Source organism: Lactuca sativa, chromosome 5, assembly GCF_002870075.4.
Source record: "Lactuca sativa cultivar Salinas chromosome 5, Lsat_Salinas_v11, whole genome shotgun sequence".
In the NCBI taxonomy this organism is placed as follows: domain Eukaryota; kingdom Viridiplantae; phylum Streptophyta; class Magnoliopsida; order Asterales; family Asteraceae; genus Lactuca; species Lactuca sativa.
Genome location: NC_056627.2, coordinates 215237043 through 215244921, shown reverse-complemented (window position 1 = coordinate 215244921; position 7879 = coordinate 215237043).

The window sequence follows — 7879 nt, the reverse complement described above, 5'->3', positions numbered from 1 at the left end:
TGTAGGATAGTGCTTTTCGTACAATACAGGTAGTGTCTCCAGATTTTCAGAGCAAACACAACTGCTCCTAGCTCAAGATCGTGTGTGGTGTAGTTGACCTCGTGAGTCTTTAGCTGTCTTGAGGCATAGGCGATGACCTTAGCTCGTTGCATCAGAACATAGCCGAGCCCCTGGTTGGATGCATCGCAATATACTTTGAATTCTTCTACCCCTTCGGGAAGGGATAGTATCGGTGCGATGCATAAGGCTCGTTTCAGCATTTGGAATGCCTTCTCTTGTTTCTCTTCCCAGTCAAAGGCTACGCCTTTCTGGGTCAATGTTGTAAGAGGTTTCGCAATTCATGAGAAGTTCTATATGAATCTGCGATAGTAGCCAGCGAGGCCTAGAAATTGACGAATTTCAGTAGGCGTCTTCAGTGCTGACCAGTTCTCAATGGCTTTAATTTTGGAAGGGTCTACATGGATTCCTTCTTCGCTAACCACATGTCCTAAGAATTCGACTCTTCGGATCCAAAATTCGCATTTAGAGAACTTTACGTAGATCTTCTCTGTTCGTAGGGTTCCTAGGTCTTGTCGCAGATGGTCACTATGTTCCTCCTTACTTCGAGAGTAGATAAGTATGTCATCGATGAAGACAATGACGAACTGATCCAAGTAAAGACGGCATACCCTATTAATTAAGTCCATGAATACCGCGGGCGCATTGGTCAATCCGAATGGCATCACTACAAACCCGTAGTGTCCATAATGAGTTCAGAAAGCTGTCTTTGGAATATCTTCCTCTAGCACTCGTAATTGGTGATACCTGAATCGTAGATCAATCTTTGAAAAGTAATTTGCCCTTGCATTTGGTCGAATAAATAGTCTATGCGAGGTAGAGGGTAACAATTCTTGACCGTAAGCTTGTTGAGTTCTATGTAGTCAATGCACATACGAAACGATCTGTCTTTCTTCTTGACAAACAAGACCGGTGCTCCCCTAGGTGAGAAGCTTGGTCTAATGAAGCCCTTACTGAGCAATTCGTTAAGTTGACCAAATAGTTGTTGCATCTCTGCTGGTGCTAGACGATAGGGCGATTTGGCTACGGGGGTAGCCCCTGGCACTAAGTCGATTCTGAACTCGACTTGTCATTAAAGAGGCAATCCTGGTAGTTCTTTAGGAAAGATATCGGGAAAGTCGCGTACTACTGGAATGTTCTTTAGGTCTTTCAACTCTTGGCTCGTATCGACAACATGAGCAAGGAATTCATGATAATCCTTACGCAAGTACTTTTGGGCTTGAATACTTAAGATGACATGAAGGCTCGTGTTGGGTTTATCGTCGTAGATAATAAGAGTTTCGCTAGACGGAAGGTTAAGACGAATAGCTTTTTCGTAACACATGATGTCGGCGCAATGAAGACTCAACCAATCCATGCTGATAATGATGTCAAAACTTTTAATTGAGATTGGCATGAGGTCGATTGGCATTGAATCTATCTAGAGTTAGAGTATATCCTATGTATATACTGCTAGTGCTCTCAGTTTTTCCGTTAGCCATCTCCACGGTGAACGGTTCTTTAAGTGTTCGTGGTTTTTGCTTAAGTAAATGAGCAAATTTTTGGTTCACGAAACTCTTCTCCGCTCCACTATCAAACAGTATGCATGCATAATAGTTTTCAAAGAGAAACGTACCAGTGACCACTGTAGGGTCGGCAACCGCTTCCTTGTGGCCTATGGCCAAAACTCTCCCCACTCCACCGGGATTCCCTGCCTTAGGGCAGTTCCTTTTGTAGTGGCCCACCTCGCCACAATCGTAGCAAGACTGGCCCACACCAGCGTCGGGGACTTGGTTGATTGGATTTACCAGAGCTTTGTAGAAACGGGAAGTGTGCCCCTTCCTGTTGCAGTTAGAACACTGCTTTTCCCGGCAGGGTCCATTATGGTGGAAGTTGCATTTGTTGCACTTCGACAAGTTTCCAGCGTACCGCTTTACCGGAGCAGCAGCGGCAGGTGCTATCGCAGCATGAACTGCCATGACCTGCTGCTTTTTGGCAGTTTTCTGCTTCTTCTTGTCATCCCAGAATTTCCGCTTGTTGTCAGCGGCTTTGGAGGGTTCCAAGATGGCTAGGGTTGTTGTTGTTGACGGGGTACGGACCCCATGGTCAATAAGCCGCTGCGCCAATCGCTTGGCACTATCGAAGGTAGTGGGGTTTGAAACGAGTACATTCCCGTGAAATGGAGGCACTAGCCCCCTGATATACCTCTTTACCTTCTTTGCCTCGGAAGGGACCATTCACGGACATAGCGCTACCAGATCGTTGAATCCAGCAGTGTAAGCAACTATGTCGGAGCCCTTCATGGTTAGGCTCCAGAGCTCCTACTCCAGCTTCTGAACTTCACCCCTCGGGCAATATTCTTCGATCATGAGCTCCTTAAGAGCTTCCCAACCTATAGCATTTTCCACTATAAGGGATAGTGACTTGACATGGCTATTCCACCATGTCAGAGCTCGGTCCGCGAAGGTGCAGGCGGAAAATTTTACCTTGCTCCCTTCCGTACAAGAACAGATCTTAAAGATCGATTTTGTCTTCTCGAAACATTGCGAGGGGGAAATGATTCCGCCAGTTCCATTGAAGGTCGTGGGTTTGCAGCTAGTGAAGTCCTTGTACGAGCACTCACTAGAGCGCACTAGACCCGGTCGAGGTGAATTATGCTAAAGCTGTCGTAACAGCCGCATTTACCGCAGCTTGGATAGCCGCCAGATTATATTGCGGAGGAGGAGGTGGTGGTGGTGGTGTTGAAGTTACCAGAGGATCACGTCTCGTTGATCGGCACAGAGGCATCTTTTAACTAAAAGTTTACAAAGATGAACATGATAGTAAGGATCAATTGTGAAAAGATAGTGCTTTTCGTACAATACAGGTAGTGTCTCCAGATTTTCAGAGCAAACACAACTGCTCCTAGCTCAAGATCGTGTGTGGTGTAGTTGACCTCGTGAGTCTTTAGCTGTCTTGAGGCATAGGCGATGACCTTAGCTCGTTGCATCAGAACACAGCCGAGCCCCTGGTTGGATGCATCGCAATATACTTTGAATTCTTCTACCCCTTCGAGAAGGGATAGTATCGGTGCAATGCATAAGGCTCGTTTCAGCATTTGGAACGCCTTCCCTTGTTTCTCTTCCTAGTCAAAGGCCACGCCATTCTGGGTCAATGTTGTAAGAGGTTTCGTAATTCGTGAGAAGTTCTGTATGAATCTGCGATAGTAGCCAGCGAGGCCTAGAAATTGACGAATTTCAGTAGGCGTCTTCGGTGCTGACCAGTTCTCAATGGCTTTAATTTTGGAAGGGTCTACTTGTATTGTATTTTAACTAAATGTTGAGAGAGAATCCGATTTCTAGGCTTGGAAATGTGAAAAATGATTGAAAAATAACTAAGGACCATATATATAGCATGGAGTTTACGGCCACCATGAGTTTACGGCCGTAAACTCATGGTTCCTAGCCGTAAACTCCTCATTTGAGGGTTTATGGTTTGCTTAATAGGGTACAACTTCAATTGGCACTTCCTTTCACTCATTCCTTTGGTGTACTAAGCTCAAAATGCTCAAACAGACTCTAAAAAGTGCTAAAAGTTAGTAGAAACAAGTCTGACTTTGATTGAAGTGAATGGTTTGTATAAGATAGAAATTTCGGGTTGTCACATGCGTGCCTTGAATGTTACTCTCACTTTCAGCGTGTGAGAGACGCAACCAACCATCATGCACCACTTCACGTATAGTCAGGTCCCACTTTCTTTTTCTATCAGCTTTAGACAAACAACTACCATCAGGCGCATGCCTTTGCATTTGACACGACAACAGAGTTGGTTGACCTGTCTCGATTTGAGTCCAGTTGCCACCCAATCAGTTCCCTGCATTCTCTACATTCTCTCTCTCCATATTAATTACTTTTGTCGGCTCTTCAATTGTAGGAGAATTGTTATGCTCTTTCAAGAGAAATAACCAATCACCTCCCTTATCTCGGAAGCTACAAACACCATCTGGTCCGACATCTTATCATGTTGTTGTTTCCGAAGTATCCAACTCGACCCATTTTCCTTTTGTCGTCTTTACAAAACTTCAGCTATTCTCGGATTCACAATAACCCATTTCGGACCACTTTAACTTCGACTCATCTATCTCGGACTCAAATACCTTTTGAGAATCCATTGACTCCAAACCCAACATTTTGATTCCAAACAACCTTTTAATCCAATTCGGATCTATCTCTTTTTGGATTCAAGTTCGATCCATCCTTCCGAGATTCCAACCCGTCCGAGATGCCTTCTGCTTCTGACCCATTTTTGTGAAATGGATCTCATCTTGGATTCACACAAACCAATCCATTTGCTTTGTTTAAACTTTTTTTCACGAGAATTTATTTATTTTTTTTTTTATTTTAAAACAAATTTCATTTTTTTTCTTGTTTAAACCAATTTCTTTTTTATTTTTAACCCATCATTTTTTTAAACCAATTCTTTTATTAAAACCATTTTTTATTTTATATTTCTTAATACAATTGTAGTATGCACGATTATCATCGTGTTATTCCCCATTTTTTATTATCCATCCAGTATCAAAATATTCCCAATAAAAAACCATAGACAAATGGTAGCATCACAGAAATCTACCATTCAACTCGACAATAGATCCAAAGGTCAACAAATATTATTGGAAGTGTCTTATTACAAGACTTCTAGAACATAATTTAAATCATTCAATAATGCTTATAATGTTTCTTTAAACAACACATAAAAATCCCTTCAACTAATTATTAGCGGCCATTTCAATATTTTGTAATCTGTTTTTGTTTTTGTTTCTTTTTCCCCTGTCTCCCTCTCTTTGGCGGGGTCTGCTCTTTTATAAAATTGTCGTTCTAAAAAAAAAAAGACTAATTATTAGCGTACATTTGATTATTTATTCAAATTTTAGATATGAAATCGAGTCTCTCTCTAACTTTATTTGAATCCAATAAAGGTTCTTACATCACATCAATCATAAAGAATCCCACCGACTTTTTTACACAAGCACAAAATACAAAATCCATTTCATATCTTAAATTATCTAAAAATACACATTGATATATTTTTATTTTAAAAGGCAATATGCTACAGAAAACTTTCCCAAATAAATGCAAGACAAAACAATATTTGGCAAGGGCAAAACCGTCTTATCAGTCATATTAATAAAGACAGACAAAGATCATCCGTGGTGATTCCCCACCCGAGTCGTACCTTCCACATCATGTATCGGTGTCTCACCTTCGACTATATAGTTATTCCCATTTTGGCCCTTAAGCTTCTAGTGCCCTTTTATCTAATATAATGAATAAAAGACCTAGCTAGTTGCCAATATCCGATCCACCCACCCCTAAAAGAAAAAGGACTTGAGACCTGTCTCAATATGGCTTTATTTGATGCTTTGTAGTGTATATATAGAATAAGATGTAAGCCAATAATAAATTAATAGGAACTTAAAACCACTAAATTAGTTATCCTCTAAATAAATATTTTAAAGTCGATCCCAAGACACACACAAGGTCTGATCCACGATAGTAGATGAGTAAGGAAAGGCCCTCTATATGACCAAAAAGTTTAACTACAAAATTCTTGTGAGATCCTTATGGCAAAAAAACATCACTATTGTACATGTGATCCATTTAAACATTGGGATCCCTTAACATTGTATTTGTCATTGAAAAACTTGAGATCCATAGGTTTGTTTGATTGTGATGAATGAATAACATCTTTTTTATCCGTCGCTACTAAAAATATAATTAGCATGCCTCACGAAAAGAATACCTAGACCTGCCACTATGCTCAAAGCGCGGTGGTCTTGGTGATTTTAGTATGATCAAACAGTTTAGTATATGATCATGATTAACTCGAGGCAAGTTTGAGCCCATTTTCGGGTATATTGAGACTTCGGGAGGTATGATTTGATATTGGGAGCATGAGGGTTTGGAAGATCCAACCCTAGTGGGGTTCCAAGGGGCGGCAACCAAACAGATGTATTTGTTTGTGATTTTCCCAACAAAACCAACCAACATGTCTGCTACAAGAAACGCCATCTTTTCTAACAAAAAACAAATAGAATATAAGTGTCCTATCTATAGTTACAAGCTTTCGTTTTTTTAGAGCACTTTTAACATTTCAATCTTTTAGTGATTTCTTGTCTCATAATACAATATATTATTTGTGTTTGTCTCTTTGTTTTTGCTTGAAAATGGAGAATAATTTTATTGGATTATTCCAGTTACTACCTATACTTATAAGCTTTCATTTTTTAGAAGAAAACTTTTTGCCTTCCAATGTGTTATTGATTTCTTGTCACATAGAACAATACATTATCTATGTTTGTCTCTTTGCTTGAAATCGAGAGTGACTTTATTGGATTATTCCAATTATATGACGATAAAATTTAACTACAAAAATTCTTGTAAGATCTTTTATCGTGAAAAAAAAATCATCACTAAAGTATATGTGATCCATTTAATCGTTCTGATCCCTTAAAATTTCCGTTCTTACTAAAAAACTTTATATCCATGTGTTTATTTGATTGTCATGAATGAAAACTTTTTTTAGTTTTGTTAATGCTAAAATCTAATCATCACGCCTCACAAAAAGAATATCTAGAACTGACTCACATGTTCGAAGATGTTGCTGATTTTAATATCATCAAGCCCTTTAATATGATCAAGATTAACTAGAGGCAAGCTTTGGTTCGCTTTCCGTTATATAGTGACTTCAGGAGGTTTGATTTGATCTTAGGAGCATGAAGGTCTGGGGGATGCACCCCTAGCTAGGAGGGGAATCAAGGGGCGCTGCCCTTGTTTAGGATTTTATCCTCAAAATCAACCAACATGTATGCTACAATAAAAGTCATTTTCCCAAGAAAAAACTAACACAATATAACGGTCACTACCTATATCTATAGGCTTTCATTTTTGGTTTGAGGAGATCACTTTTGGCCTTTCAATCTTTTTAGCAGTTTCTTGTCTCATAAAATGATACATTATATGTGTTTGTTCCCTTTGATTTTGGTTGAAAATCAAGAGCAAGTTTCTTGGGTTATTCCTACTCTTCTGATCTCCTTTAACCCTAGGTATATAGGGTTGATATCATATTATCGAATGAGTATGTTATAATCCTGTAAGTATGTCGACCAATTTATAAAAGGGCTCTTCACATAATTATTTTCAGATTTATGGTCTTGTTTGAACACCCATCGATCTACTCCTGAAAAAACAATGGGTATGTGTGTGTGTGGGGGGGGGGGGGGAGGGGGGTAGTGTATGTGTGTTGTGCATCAGCCCATCGATCTACTCTTTTGCCCTCGACATTGTTTATTTCTTAGAACATGTATATATGTTATGTTGTAATCCTTTTAGAGAGTTAACGAAAATCATTCCGTAATAAATTCTTCTTCTATTTAATTTCACACTGAAAATCTTGTTAAGTGTCAGAATTTTCTTTTATTTATTCTATTTCATATCGATTAAATGGCAAAAGTTATAGTTTTTGGACAGTTGTTCATGGATGCATAATCATACGTAGTTAAGCATGTATGGCAAAAATAATTTAGCGATGTGTGACCCCTTAGGAAGTTTTCGTATCAGGAGTCCAAACCGGACAATACTGTGATACGTGTCGAAGAGGGATGTTACAAATGTTATCCGAGTTAGGGGCATGGGTCGATGTGTTCAACGAGGACGTCAAACTGTATAATATGGGGTGAAGTTGGGTTGTATATGATCCCACATCGACTGGTAAGGAGAATTAGGCTTTCTTTATAAAGGGTGTGGATACATTCCCTATCACAATGCATTTTAAAGTCATGAGGGCAACAGAACTCATAAGAATT